Source organism: Symphodus melops (assembly GCF_947650265.1).
Source record: "Symphodus melops genome assembly, chromosome: 2".
NCBI lineage: Eukaryota > Metazoa > Chordata > Actinopteri > Labriformes > Labridae > Symphodus > Symphodus melops.
This window is the reverse complement of record NC_136692.1, coordinates 2,644,435-2,659,428: the sequence shown is the minus strand read 5'-3', so window position 1 is coordinate 2,659,428 and position 14,994 is coordinate 2,644,435. Positions and strand designations below refer to the sequence as shown.

General features: G+C 47.8%; 1 long non-coding RNA gene across 1 annotated transcript in view; it reads left to right on the top strand.

Moving 5' to 3' along the window:
* Nucleotides 1-14,994, top strand: part of LOC306842058 — a 20,030-nt gene extending 5,036 nt beyond the window's left edge. Inside the window, exons 2-4 of the long non-coding RNA XR_013781664.1 lie at nucleotides 11,513-11,614; nucleotides 12,470-12,536; nucleotides 14,844-14,994. This is a non-coding gene — a long non-coding RNA (uncharacterized lncRNA). The remainder of the gene's footprint in view (nucleotides 1-11,512; nucleotides 11,615-12,469; nucleotides 12,537-14,843) is intronic.

Sequence of the window (14,994 nt, the reverse complement as noted above, 5' to 3'; positions counted from 1 at the left end):
ACATGCCACGCCCCCTACATGCACTATATTTCCGGTCTGTGTACACAGAAAGGGAAGTAAGTTTGGATGATATTATGGGGTCATATATTTTAAATATTTGACGTAAATCGGTTTAATTATTATTACCGTAAATTCCGTACTATTGAGCGCACCTGGATATAAGCCGCAGCGGCTAAAAATAAGTAAATAAATGTATTTGTACATATATAAGCCGCACTTGATTATAAGCCGCAGGTGTCCACGCTATAACAAGAGCTATTTACACAGACCTAGGCTACCGGTAACATCCGCAAATACTGTAGCGTCCGTACGGACGTTAAAGGACGACGAGAGCGTTCAAATAATAACTTTTAATAACCCGATCACTGTCGGCCGTGACCACGCCGTTTACAGCAGAGAGCAACACATAACTTGCCGTAACAATCCAACTCTCTCCCCCAGCGTTCTCTCATACAGCCACTCAACACGTTCTCGCTGGTGCATTCACTGACTCTCCACATAATCGGAATTATGAACACATTATCAACTACTGACTTTACAACATGAACCGTTACAATACGAAGCCTAGCCGACGGTGTCTGTAACACGGCTGATGAAAAAGATGACCGTAATATATTTCACAAGAAAAAGTCCATCCATTCACTGCCTCAGAATGACTTCATTACTCACTTCCTCAGTCTCTGTTGTCGCTGTCAGTGTCATCTTAACGTGCAGCAGCTCTGTTAGCTTCTTTGACAGCCAGCTCGATCGCCTTTAACTTGAAACCTGCATCATATGTATTTCTCCGTGTGTTTTCCATCATGAGGGTGCGTGCATGAAGCGCAAAATGACTGATATTAAGATCCGACGTGACGAAGTCAAATGTTTTTGCGGCAGAAGCTCATTGTCCCCCATAAAAAATCCATGCATTAGCCGCACCGGAGTAGAAGCCGCGGTGCTCGAAGTGTGAGAAAAAAGTAGCGGCTTATAGTCCGGAATTTACGGTATTTTTATTATTTTGCATGGATGTTTATACTCTATATATGTATGGATATGATACAGTTTGGTTCGCATTAATTCCCATGATTAACATGGAAAGTTTCCGATTTGGAGTATTACCAAAATTCCCATGCTTACAGCTTCCCATGGAAAGTTACTGTAAATTTTCCAGCCCTTTGTAAAAACCTTTCTTTAACCTGTTTTTTTACGCAAAAGGAAGAAAAAGAATCTTCTACTGAATGAAATGTGTTCCCAACGATGTGTGTGATATCAGACTAATCAGTGGAAGCCTTTAGATATTTAGATAAAAGATGACTTCTGAGCGCTCGCTCAGTCTGAATTGATCTTCAGACACACAGCACACATTTAAACTCAGGAGCACTTCAGTTCTGTTTCCTGCCAGCTCAGCTGTTCTGCTCCATCACGGCTGTTTCACGTTTCACAGGCCGTGCATGGAAACGTGTGTGTGTGTGTGTGTGTGTGTGTGTTCTTCACATCGGCTGTTTGGACCTTCAGTAATCAGTGAGTTTTGACTGATACCAAATCATTGTTTGAAATCACAGTTAGAGATTCACAGACGCTGAATGAAGCGATTCTGTAAAGAGCTGCTTCTGTCTTCACTGTCAGGTTGTTTTTTTTTTACAATGAAATATTTGAAACTGAAGTGCAAGAATCGTACTTTTGATCAGAATCGACGATCGAGTACATTTACACATATAAGGAATTAGACTCGTTGTCTGGTTTCAAAACTATTAACAAAGAAAATAAAACAGAGCTTAAATTAAAAAAAGAAACTAATAATAAATATATAAAATAGAATTTAATGTCAAATATAAAAGAAAAAAGAAAAAAAAAAATATATATATCTATATATGACATGAAAAAAATTATACCGATACCGATGTCAGATCAGCTCGGTCCCATTTCTAATTCCAGTTTAGCTGATGGTCTTTGTTCCTGACGTTTTGACCGGAGCGTTGCGTGACCACATGTACCACGTGTGTGTGTGTGTGTGTGTGTGTGTGTGTGTGTGTCAGCCACACTTAGCTAACCAATCAGACGTCGTTGAGGACTGTGAGTGTTTTGTCAGCGTCGGTCGTCTGAATGGTTTCACCTCTGTCCGTCTCTCTCAGTTGGAGCGTGTCTTCGTCCACGGGCCGAGCGTGATGATGAACGCAGAGGATGACAGGTGAAAGGAATGTTGAATCATGATCGCAGTCATTGTGGTGATTTTGGTTCCTGACCAGAAAAAGTTCCCCCGTGCTGACATCACATCCTGCGGCGGTGGGAGTAATAATAAGTTTAACAGCTGTGGTGAGGGTGTGATGGATTGCCAACCTTTTCACCGTGATTCATAAAACTGCAGTCAGAATCTGACGAGAGGGTATTGTGTAATTGAACAGTGTAACTTTTTTTTCACAAACCGCACTGTGCAGGAATTTGCCTCTCGGCTTTTTTTTTTGTGCAATGATTTTGCAAATGGAGTGGAGAAGCAGAGTGTGTGTGTGTGTGTGTGTGTGTGTGTGTGTGTGTTTGCTCCAAACGGCGGCGGGCGGCGGTGAGGGCTGGTGCAGGGCTCGTCCACCAGCTTGCTGTGTCATCCCCAAACAAAACGGAGCAGCGCGCACAGCGAATGTTTGGAATAAACAGATTATCAGAGAGCCGTGATTCTCCGAGGATTTCAAGTGTCGGAGAGGCAGCGTCGGTCTGCAGCGTTCGTCTGTGGTTCCTTTGGCACAGATGGGACATTCCTTTTCTGATGAGTCACTCTCTTAGCTCACATGTCTTGTCCTTAAGCTGGCACCCTCTCCTCCTCCTCCTCCTCCTCCTCCTCCTCCTCCTCCTCCTCCTCCTCCTCCTCCTCCCTTCTCGTTTTCAGACTCGGGTCTCGTCCTCATGTCGCCTCCTCGCAGCTCGTGCTTTCACACTTCCAGCATTTCAATCTGGACGGTGACGTCATCGTGGAACAGCTTGTCACTGGCTTTTTCTAATATAATGTGAGATAACAAGGCCCTGCACACACACACACACACACACACACACACACACACACACACACAGGCAGAGGAAGAGCTGTGTCATTTGTGTCTAGACTTTCCTGTCCTCTCGGACGTCCTGTCACATCTCTGCTATATATAGGACACACACACACACACACACACACACACACACACACACAGTGTCTCTCTCTCTCTCTGGAGCTCCTGCTTGGATCTGGCAGCCCTTTTTTGTTCCTGTCTGTCTGTCTGAGTTTAAACTGAGACCAGGAAGAGGCTGAGTGAACATGGCCGCCTTCCGCTGCGATTGAGCTGATGAAGAGTTAGAGGCCCGATCACTACGAATCATGTCGACCGGAACGTAAAGATGGAGGTCAGTGTCTTTCCCCTCGTGGTGCAGGTCGCACGTCTGAGACCGGGGGGGGGGGGGCGTGAGGAAGGGTGTGAGAGGTGTTCAGTGTCAGTGTGTGTGTGCTGTCATCACACGTGTGCACTCCTGAATATATCTGGAGGATTGAACAGGGACTGCTCCAGTTCAGCAGGAGACCGTCCCCTTCAGCCCGGAGGCGGGGCTTGTTCGGTCTCCCGTGGAGAGACGTGACTTAAACAACACGGAAGTAGCAGATGAAGCAACAGAGTCGGTCATACAATGAATACTGGCGTCTGTATGAACGCTACGTGTATTTAGCAGGATGAAAAAATCAAGAACAAAGCTGAGCAGGAAACATGATATAACTTCTTTTTTTTGTGTGCGTGCACTGATTCCAGTCACATGACATGTAGATGTCACCGCCCTCTACCATTGGCTGAAGGTGAATTCTCCTGATGATAACCTGCAGGTAGGGTCGGCCTTGTAGAAACTCATCAATGCATAAGACGATTCTGATTCAAGCTTTAAAAGTTCAAAATAATCAACTTAATCCTGAACTGCTTCCAGTTTTCGGCCCTCGGGAGGCGAGACGTGATGTCACAGAGACATGCGCTGTTATGTAACTGATCACAGGACTATAAGAAATGAAGCATTCATTGATTTGGAAAACAACAACAAAAGATGGAGGAAGCATGACGAGTAGAAACACAGACGTGGCTCTCCTTGTTGTTGTGTGCCTGGGATTCCTGGCGCTGCCGTGGACGCCGCGTCCAGGAAAGAGCTGCGGTCTCATTACGGCCAAGTCGCACTGGCTGCTGCGCCGGCTCCACACACGGAGCGGGCTTTGGCTTCCTCTTTCCCACCCCCGCCCCCGCCACACAGGAAAGAGGGGCTGGATGAAGTGAGGAGGAAGTGAGAGAGAGGGAGGGGGGGTCGCTCAGGGAATAAGGGGGGGGGGGGGGGGGGGGATATGCAGCACAGTCGCTCCAAAGTTTTCCAAATCCAGGAACTCGTGTCTCGACTCCATGTGCTAAAAAAAAGGATTTCTCTTTCAACATCAAAGTTTTCTTTTCTTTTTTTTCTTCACATTGTCTGTGAGTGTGTGTGTGTGTGTGTGTGTGTGTGTGTGTGTGTGTGTGGGCTCACGTTTCTGAGTGTGTTACTCGACCTTTGACCCCCCTGCAGTGATTGGGCTGTGTTAGCTGCTGCAGTGGAAGAAGTCGTCTGTGTTATTAGCTGTATGTTTGTTCACCCACCTCTTCATGATCAGGCCTCACTTTGCTCACGGTCAGTGAACGCAGCGTGTGCAAACATGTGCTCATATATCTTTAACCTAAATTCCCAAGGTGTGTGTGTGTGTGTGTGTGTGTTGTCTGCTCCTCTTGTTGACCAATTAAAGGTTATTTGCCCCCCCCCTCCCCCCCCATCTTAAAAACAGACATGCTTGAGATTCTTTGGCACACCCTGAAAATTCCTCTCTGTTTGTCTTTCTTTTGTGGTCATTTCGGCCTCTCTCTCTCTCCCGCCCATGGAAACCACGCCAGCGAAAAATGATACCTTTCGCCCTATGTAACGGTACATTGACACACTCCATAAAAACACACACACACACACACACACACACACACACGTAGAGTTGAAGTGTCAGAAAGTGCTGTGAAAGTATACAAGTGGAATTATAGAGGAGCTATTTCTGTCCGTCCTTCACGCTGGCTGTATGTATGTGTCTGTATGTTGGTGGGAGCGCGCTCGAAGCACCGGGCGCTTCTTTCTGCCTCGGCGTGTGTGTGTGTGTGTGTGTGTGTGTGTGTGTGTGTGTGTGTGTGTGTGTGTGTGTGTGTGTGTGTGTGTGTGTGTGTGTGTGTGTGTGTGTGTGTGTGTGTGTGTGTGTGTGTGTGTGTGTGTGTGTGTGTGTGTGTGTGTGTGCGCTGGTGTGAGCGTTGTTTGTTTGTCGGTACACAAGATTGTTTGTTTAGGCTGCCGTCCCAGTCGTTACTTTGTCTCTGTTATTTCCCGTTTCCCCGACAATACAAGGATGCACACACACACACACACACACACACACACACACACACTGTGCCTCCTTGCTGTTCTTCCCTTCCTCTGTAATTCCTGCATCAGATCCTGGAGATGGCTGCAGCTTTCCTTTCTGCTTCTTCCTTGTGTCACACACACACACACACACACACACACACACACACACACACACACACACACACACAGAGGAGAACTAAGAGAAATAGATGCTCTGATCTGACTGGTAAAGTCAGCAGCCGTCTGTTGGCTTGATGGATGTGATGCTTCTGACTCTCTCGTATCCTGGGCGAGTTACTGCTTCACATTTAGCTAACTCTCTTTTAGCTCCTGTCAAAGCTGGGTTGTAAATGACACCGCTATATGAGACCATTGTTTGCAACCCAGCTAACTTAGAGAAGTACAGACCCCCCGAGCCTGAAATCAATCGGCCAAGAATCCCACCCCCCACCTGAGCCGGTGGCTTGATGTCTTTATTTGGAGCTGAGGTGAGAACGCAGCGGGACGTTATCAGGAGAGTTCACCTCCACACAGTGGGAGTGGGCGGTTAGCATGTCCACGCGCGTTGCAAACATTGTTTTTGAAAGCATGTTAGAGCGGACGTTGCTTTGTCCTTCACTTCTGCAGCACCCCCCCCCCCCACACACACACACACACACTTCCTGTCTGACCAGGATGTGCATGTATGAACATTCACATCAGGAGGACGACAACGTGTTTGGAAGTTCAACTGAAAATGCTGCACAGCCTCTTTCCATCCGAGGGCTGCTCGGAGCATCTGACGTCCTGCAGTCTGAGGACCAGAGGGAAGACACTCCTATGAGCACGCTGAGCTTTACTTACATGAGGCAGAAGAACACAGGGAGTGAATGGAGCTCGGCTTGTTTTGCTCGGGAGTCCACCATGAGATTTAATAATGGACTGTATATAGACCGAATGATTCAGTTTGACATGGTGGTTATCCAGCTGCTGGGATAAATGTGTTTGATTAGCATCGCATGCTAACTCTCCAGCCCTGTACTTGAAGCCGTGTGCAGCTGGGCCCTGCCTCCTCTGCAGCCAATCAAAATAAAGCCAAGAGAGATCTGGGAAGATTGCCCTGTATTGTACAGCTGGCTTACACGTTCACGTCCTCGTCCAAAAAGTTAGAAAAACACCCAGTTGCTGTTTTTTTTTTTTTTTTTTTGCTGCACGGCTCGCTATGTGGACAGGAATCCATCCATTTTGTTCCCCACGGCCTGGCCTGTCACTGTTCTGCTTTCTCGTCAGTGTTTTTGGGGAACAGATGGGCTCTATCACGAGCAGAGAAGAGGGGAGGGGGGGGACGAGCGGCTGTAAATCAGGGTTGTAGAGAGGAAAACAGGGTAGTTTTATGAGAGTTTACAGACCGTCTTCACTTTTAATGAGAAAAGACAGCAATTCTCTTTCACACAAAAGGAAATGGGGGGGGGGGGGGGGGAGCGAGCGGGAGGCGGAGGCAAAAAGATGAAGATGTTTGAGGAAAGGAGACGGAGGGAGAAACGAGGAGAGAGGAGAAAGGGAAGAGGTAGAAGTCAAGAGGGATTAGCAGAGGAACTGGAATGGCGAGAAAAACCTTGAGAGGGGACGGGCAGGAAGGAGGGATGAGTGGCCGATCAAACTGCTGGCAGGGATTCACTTGGCAAAGGATTTTAAAAGCAGTGTGTCTGTGCCGCGCTCGGCCCTGACTCAAATCTGCTGGCTACTCTGAGCACACACGTAAAAAAGAAACAGAGAGCGGTGGGAGCGGTTTGCAGCTGCTCCCTTCCTTCTTGCTGGAGCCGGACCCCCCCCCCCCACCCCCCAAACATACTGCTAACACTTGCAAACAAACGACGGCACACATTTGGTGTGTTGGCCAGCAGGTCAGAAGTCAAAGATCACTGACGTGCTCTGACACAACCCAGATCTTATTACCCCCCCACCCCACCCCCCCGCCCTCACCCAGTGTCTGTTTGAGGTGATCATCTGAGTCCGCCAGTCTGTCTGCGTCTCTGATTTTTGCATTTAACTGTTTACAAGTGACTCCATGTGGAAGTTTTCCCCCTCATATTTACTGTTTGTGTGTGTTGTCAGATCAGCCCTGCCCACAGAGCGGTCCTGTAATTAGGCCTCGTAGAGACCCCCCCCCCCCCCCCCCCCCCCCCTCCTTTTTCCACAGGCTGCAGGGAGCCTTCACGGCTGCTCAGACTGAACACAGACGCAAAGATCATTGTCATTTGTGTTTTACTTTTGCCATCAGCTGATGGAAACGAGCTAAATCTGGTACAAAGCTTCTCTTCTCTTCTAAGACGAATGTTTCTTTTTTTTTTTACGATGTCTGATTCTAATAAACCTGATTTAAAGCCATGATGTAGGAACGACTGAAAGTTACAGTTTCATTGCTTACTGGCTGCTGAACTGTAGCCCCGCCCACATGTGAAAAAACAAAACAACTTTACATTATGGATTGCACATGTGTGTGTGTGTGTGTGTGTGTGTGTGTGTGTGTGTGTGTGTGTTTAGGCAGAAGAAATGATGTGGCAGCTGCAGTGCAAAGTTTGTTTTGTTGTGTTGGGCTTACAATGAAACCATCACTGTGGTTGAAGTGGTTTCTATTCGACATGTCAGAGTGTGTGTGTGTGTGTGTGTGTGTGTGTGTGTGTGTGTGCGTGCGTCTTTAGGAAGAAATGCTGCGTGCGTTTGTTACGGCAGAGGGAGCTGAGTGAGGTAAGATGAATTCAATGTGGGATGAGGTCGAAGATTACGAGCTCGAAAATGGAAAAAGATTTAAAAAAAAAAAATCTGGATGAGTGTGTGGAATGAAACGGGAGCTCGCTCGCTCGCTGCAGCTCTGTCGCAGACTCCTCGCGCTCTATGACACGGGCCTTGCCGATAAGCTTCTTGCTTTGAGCGTTAATGGGAAAAACATGAGGCGAGCAGAGCAGAGTTTGCGGCTCTAGTACATGATGCACGGTGACTGCTCTGCTCTCTCACTGGTCGTGTGACATCAACGTCGTCACGGCGACCTGCCCTCTGTGAGTCGTTCTGACTTTTACCTGCTGCGTTCTCACGTCTGCTCATATGTAGCGGGAGGCGGCGTGGATCTCACCCGTACACTGTGATGAACACAGTCTGAGTGATGTCCCCCCCCCCCCCCCGTCTCTTCCTGCAGGGGGCGCCGGAGTCCCATCAGTGGCGGTCTCTGTGCTGGAAATGCTGTCTCAGGCTAACCTTGAGTCAAGCTAACGACAGGCTGAGAGCGTTACACGGCGCCCACCTGACAGACATGAGCCAATCAGACCGGTTTGGTTTTTTCAACCAGGGTGTAAAAACATGCGTTTTGAATGTGTGTGTGTGTGTGTGTGACCTCCGATGCTAACAGGCAGCCTCAAGTGGTCACTAGATGAACTGCAAGATTTTGCCCTTCTCCTTCATTTTGCTGCCCCTGGTGGTCACCTTGAATATAACGGGAAATAATCAAGGAGTGTTTATCCTGTGACGGCGTGGGAATCTGATCGTCTTCCTGTTCGCTCTGACCCGACACGCAGTGAGTCACCTTTCACCTCCCGTACTCACACATCCAGGTGAGCAGGAACATTTCACGGGCGATTATTCCACTTTTGAAGTGTAAACACCTCGAGCAGATACAGTCACGTTTTTAGGTATGTCGACTTGTTGCAGCAGGATTCAAGAAACCTGACGTGCCTTTGTCATTGTAATCCCAGAATGCAACATTTTTTTTATTCACTATTATTCTATTTCTTCCTGTATCTGTAACTCCTGCAGCGTCATTCAGTCGGTCCCACAGTTTGACAGCCTGAATAAATCTACAACAGGGATTCAAACTCTCAACTTTCCACACAGATACGATCTCTCCCGTTTCTTAAACCATTAAAGAAAACGTTACAGGGAACACATCTGCTTTGAGATGAAAATGATACAGCTGCTCTTCAGGTGTGTGTGTGTGTGTGTGTGTGTGTGTGTGTGTGTGTGTGTGTGTTTAACACTGTGAATGTAACACCTCGTGTTGGCAGACAAACCAGATGTTGTTTGTCTGTTAAGTCAGGAAACACTGGATGCCCCGTCAGAACTCTTCCCTCCTCCGTCTGTTGGATGGATTTGAACAAGAGATGCAGCGTCCATCGCAGTGCCTACTTACATAATCCTTTAGCATTACAGACGCTTATGTAAGCCTGCAGAGTCACTGTGAGTCTGATCTTGAGTGTGCATTTTTTTAACGTTGGGAAGAAGAACTCGTGTGAGTGCATAATCTTTATCGTACGCCCCGAGTCCACCGAGTGTCAGCATCTTTCTGTCTTTCAGTAAGGGCAGAGTGTTTGCAGCAGCAGGAAGCCACCCGGCTGCTCCAAGTGCTCGAGTTGAAAAATCTTTTTCCTTCTTTCAGAAAAGTTCTGGTGACGTCACTGGAGCTCTTTTCTTTTCTTTCAGATTTTTTTTTGGTGCCTTTATTGGAGGGAAAGGAACTGAAACAGACTGAAATCAGGAAGAGAGAGAGAGAGGGGGGGGGGGATGGACATGCAGGGACTATAGCCTCCATACATGGGGTCACACGCGCCACCACCCGGTGTCTGTATTTTGTGCCACGTATGGATGGCGTCTGGTCAATCAATCAATCATTACTTGTTGATCACCATGTCTTATCCGGAGACGCTTTACAAAACAACACACGGGACAATATGCAGGACGGATTTCTCCTTCGTGTCCCTCACTGACTTCCTGCTGAAGTGGAGCTGAGATGAATCAGGACGGCGGTGGTTGAGGGGACGTCAGGCGGTGGCGTGGTGGAGGTGGACCTCCTGAAGGCCCGGTATGGACCAGACTCTTCGCTCCGTGTGTGCTGGAGTGAGAAGCGTGTCAAATGACAAACACACAGTCAAAAGTAACGCAGCAACGTCTGTCATACAACACGGGGCCGTCCTCTGGTTTGTTATGAAGTTTTGCTTCAGGTTGAAAAATGCGGCGTTCCACTTTTTTTAATACGAAACGGCACAGAAAGAAATCCTGATTCAGTGAAGGTGATTCCCTCCGACACAAAGCACTGAAGGCCTCTCGACAGATGAGAAATTCAGATCTGTTTTTTTTTCCCTTCAGTGCAGAAACTTTCTCTCTGACTCGTCCTGCTGTTTTTAATCTCGTATTTCTTTCCTGATAAGAATAACGGGGATGACACCGTCGCTGTGGTCGAGTCTGACTCCTGCCAACGTGCAGTGAAGACGTTTTATTTAATGAGGGGAGTGAACCTCTGAATGGCTGCACACACACATGCTGTTCTGTTCACCTGTGACTTAGTATCCTGGGTTTGATTATTTAATTTTCTCCAACATACAACTTTATCCTGCTAAAATCCTTCCAGGTGTTTCCCGGCCTTCACTCGGGGATGAGTGGAGTTTTATGGTTCATTTGAACTCGGCCTGTTATTGTTCCCGAGTAAAGGATATTAGCAAGAACCGTCTACGAGTCCTGACTGCATTATGCAGCATTGTGTGTGTGTGTGTGTGTGTGTGTGTGTGTGTGTGTGTGTGTGTGTGTGTGTGTGTGTGTGTGTGTGTGTGTGTGTGTGTGTGTGTGTGTGTGTGTGTGTGTGTGTGTGTGTGTGTGTGTGTGTGTGTGTGTGTGTGTGTGTGTTACTTGTTGGAAAGCAGAATAGTGGCAGTTTACAAGTCTCCGGCGGCGTTAAGTTTATGATGGTTCCAGTCAGCGAAGGGTTGGCAAGACTGCAGCAAAAGAAGAAATATGAGCACTCTACCAAATGAGCCTTATGTTCACACACACACACACACACACACGCACACGCGCACACACACACACAGGCACCTTTTGTATTAATGTTTGATTTGGTTTGTGAATAATTGATGTGTCTTTATTATTTGTCCCTCTGGTGTCCTGCAGTCCTCTCTCTCTCTCTCTCTCTCTCTCTTGCCCTCTCGCTCTCTCTCACTGTCACACACACTCTCTCTCTCTTGCCCTCTCTCTCTCGCCCTCTGTCTCTCTCTCTCTCTCTCTCTCGCCCTCTGTCTCTCTCTCGCCCTCTGTCTTTCTCTCTCTCTCTCTGTCTCTCTCTCTCTCTCTCTCTCTCAGCCTCTCTCATTACTCTTGTTTGTCTCTCCCTCAGGACGCTGCTGCTGCTGACCTCGTGATTGGATGAAGAAAGAACCTGTGAGTACCAGCATGGACGCTCTCCATCCTGGAGTTACCCACAATCCTTAGTTCTCTGGTAAGTAGGAACTGTCCATTTAAATGCTGACTGTATGACATGTGAATGTGTCTCTGAGTCCTGACTGTCTCCAGTGAGGGAGAAGCTGGAGTCCTGCTGGCTGTGTTGTTGTTAGAGCTGTGTTTACATGGACGGGACGGCCGCCTCCTCCCCTTAAGTATAAAAGCTACAAGCTAACTAAATAGCGCATACATTAGCCTGCTAGCACAACAATGCAGCTCGAGTGGTTTTGGTTTCACGGTGGTGCTCAAGGGCGACATCTACTGGATGAAAAAGATCAGATGAGATAAACGTTATCGTCCGTCTCCTTTGACACAACTCAAACAATAATCAGTTCAGTTTGAGGTTTGCTAAAGTTTCATAAGCTAGCTAGCTACACTGAGAGCTGAAGAGCATCAGTGCAGAGGACTTTACTTTCAAGCAGATGAAACCAGGTTTTCCTTGAATATCTAAAAACCTCCTGAAATGTGTCAATTGACGGCCCACATTTCGCCCTTTTTTTTACCCATCATCCTCTTTACAGTACTCGGCCTTTTATGGATTTAAAACAACCTTTTAAAAATCTTGTGTAGATTTCAATCTGGAAGAAAAACGTTATTCGGTTTCCTATCAAAGACAAGTCGAGCACAGTCAGAGACTTTTTTCACCAAACAATCATTCGTCCCAGCCTTCATATGATTCAGATTGCCTCCTTGGTAGTGTTTTGTGTTGTAACCATGGAAACCGGCTGTGGTCTGGTTCCACATGGGTGAACGTGTGGTCTCCGATGGCAACTCCAAGAAGTTTGGCAGGATTTTTAGCATTCTTCTTCTCATCGGTATTTCGCTTCTTTTTTTCTCCCTCGCTGCCGGTCAGATCTGCAGCTGAGTCCGCTGAACCCTGAACCGTGACCAGCGCCAGTACATGACTGACCTCCTGTCAGGTAACACACACACACACACACACACACACACACACACACACACACACACACACACACACACACACACGTGTGCACACATGCTCAGGGGCTGAAAAAATCCTTCTCACACATCTTCATGCTGAGCCGTTCCTCGACCCTTCCCCGCTCTTTTAAAAGTCTGAAACACACGGCATTAAATCTCATCGGAATGTGAGAGATGAGCTCGTCCAATATTTGTGTTATCGTCAACAAATCCAAAGAAAAGACCGAGCCTGCTCTCCATCTGAAGCCAGCTCTCCTACGAGGCGTGTAGCTTCTCCGAACAGCTGAACACTGAAGGAAAAATCAACGATCGTTGAAAGTAGCATCCTCTCACCCGCCCTTCCCCTCTGTGCTCCCTCTAAAGCCACGCCCCCTCCTGTCTGTGCTCCTTCTAAAGCCACGCCCCCTCCCCCCTCTGTGCTCCCTCTAAAGCCACGCCCCCTCCCCCCTCTGTGCTCCCTCTAAAGCCACGCCCCCTCCTCTCTGTGCTCCCTCTAAAGCCACGCCCCCTCCCCCCTCTGTGCTCCCTCTAAAGCCACGCCCCCTCCCCCCTCTGTGCTCCCTCTAAAGCCACGCCCCCTCCTCTCTGTGCTCCCTCTAAAGCCACGCCCCCTCCCCTCTGTGCTCCCTCTAAAGCCACGCCCCCTCCTCTCTGTGCTCCCTCTAAAGCCACGCCCCCTCCTGTCTGTGCTCCCTCTAAAGCCACACCCCCTCCCCCCTCTGTGCTCCCTGTAAAGCCACGCCCCCTCCTGTCTGTGCTCCCTGTAAAGCCACGCCCCCTCCTCTCTGTGCTCCCTCTAAAGCCACGCTGGTTTGTTGGTTCATAAAACTCGAAGCGAGCGTCAGCTTGAGTCTGTTCTCGTCCGAGCTGATCACGATCGATGCAGCGCGACACCGTGCACCGTTTTTACCCCACTTCCTGTCCCTCTCTGTCGCTCGCTTCGAAGGACGAGGAACGAGGGGGGAGGAGTTTTTTAGCATGTTTGAAAGAGGTGGTGCATTAACAACGCTAATGCTGAGCTCCGACTCCTTCCATCAACGCCGGAGAGAAAACGTTTTCTCGGCTCGTTGCGAGTCGTTGACGTCGACCTTCGATGGCGACATGTTGAAGGCATGCTGCGTGCATCGTCTGGTTCAGGCGCTGTCAGGATAAACACACTTAAAAGAACGGCCCCAGGCTGCATCATTGTTGATCTACTATTATAGATCTGTAATTGGGTTTAAATATTCATGTCAGGCTCTGTGTGCTTTGCAGGCCTCTGCACAGATTTCCTCCCTCAGGTGTTTCCTTCTGTTCTGTGATTCTCCTCATGTGGGGAGACGATGACGGCGTGCTTGATCACTTCCTGTATCGTCTGCTGCTGTGAAGGAACTTCTGCATAGAGCAGCTCGTCCTGTTTCTTCCATATGAAAACAGAGTGACCCCTCTCACTCCGTCCTCTCTGTGGGCTCGGACCTGCAGGAGGTCACGCTTTGTTCCCTCGCCTGCAGGAGGTCACGCTTTGTTCCCTCGCCTTTTTGAAGCACTTCCTGTTGTTGAGATGTTTCTTCCTGTGCAATCTTATCATCTACATCAGTGGTGTCCAAACTGTTTTTTATCTTGCGGGCAACAATTATCGTGTTAGAATCGCTCGCGGGCCACAGGTTTTGTTTTTTTTTTAAATAATTTTGTATTTAGACGGAAAAATAAGATAAATACACAATAACGAATTAAAGTGAGGAACTATTTTTTTTCTAATTTTTTGGAAAAATAGTAAAGCTTTGTAGATCAGAATCAAAAGGTTCGCAAAAGAAAAGAACATGAAATACTTTTTTTCCTTCTTCTTTATCTGTTTTGGGGGTTTTTTAAATCTCAGAATCAAGTCTGTAACGTGGTTTTTGTAAAAGCTTTCTGTATTTATCTCAGGTTATTAAACGCTTAAACAACAGTCTGCTTGTTTGCAAAAAATTAAAATAAAAAAATCATTTTGCATTTTTGCAAAGTGGAAAATCTTTATGAGGCTGCGAGCCGAAATCTTCTGATTTTTCGATTGAAGTCGGGGGCCGCACTTTGGACACCCCTGATCTATAAACCTGCGTAGCAACTGTGCAAAGCGGTGACACTTCCCCCTGTGAGTCCTGATGAAGAGTTGTGTTGTTGTTGTTGTTGTTGTTGTTGTTGTTGTTGTTGTGTTGTTGTGATAAAATGATCAGGATCAGCAGTTTTCGAAGCGTGTTCCTTGATGTTTGAGAACACACGTCTTTCACACGTCTTCATGTTTTTTTTTTCCTCCTTTCCTCTCCCAGGCGATCCGTCTTGTGCCACGATGATGTCAGTCGACGTGACCAATCATAACGGCCCCGCCGCCACGCCTCCCACCTCCCTCAGCCTCCGCTCCTCGCACAACCAGCTGCTCAGCGGCGACGTCAACAAGGAGGGCGCAGACACGCCTCCCAA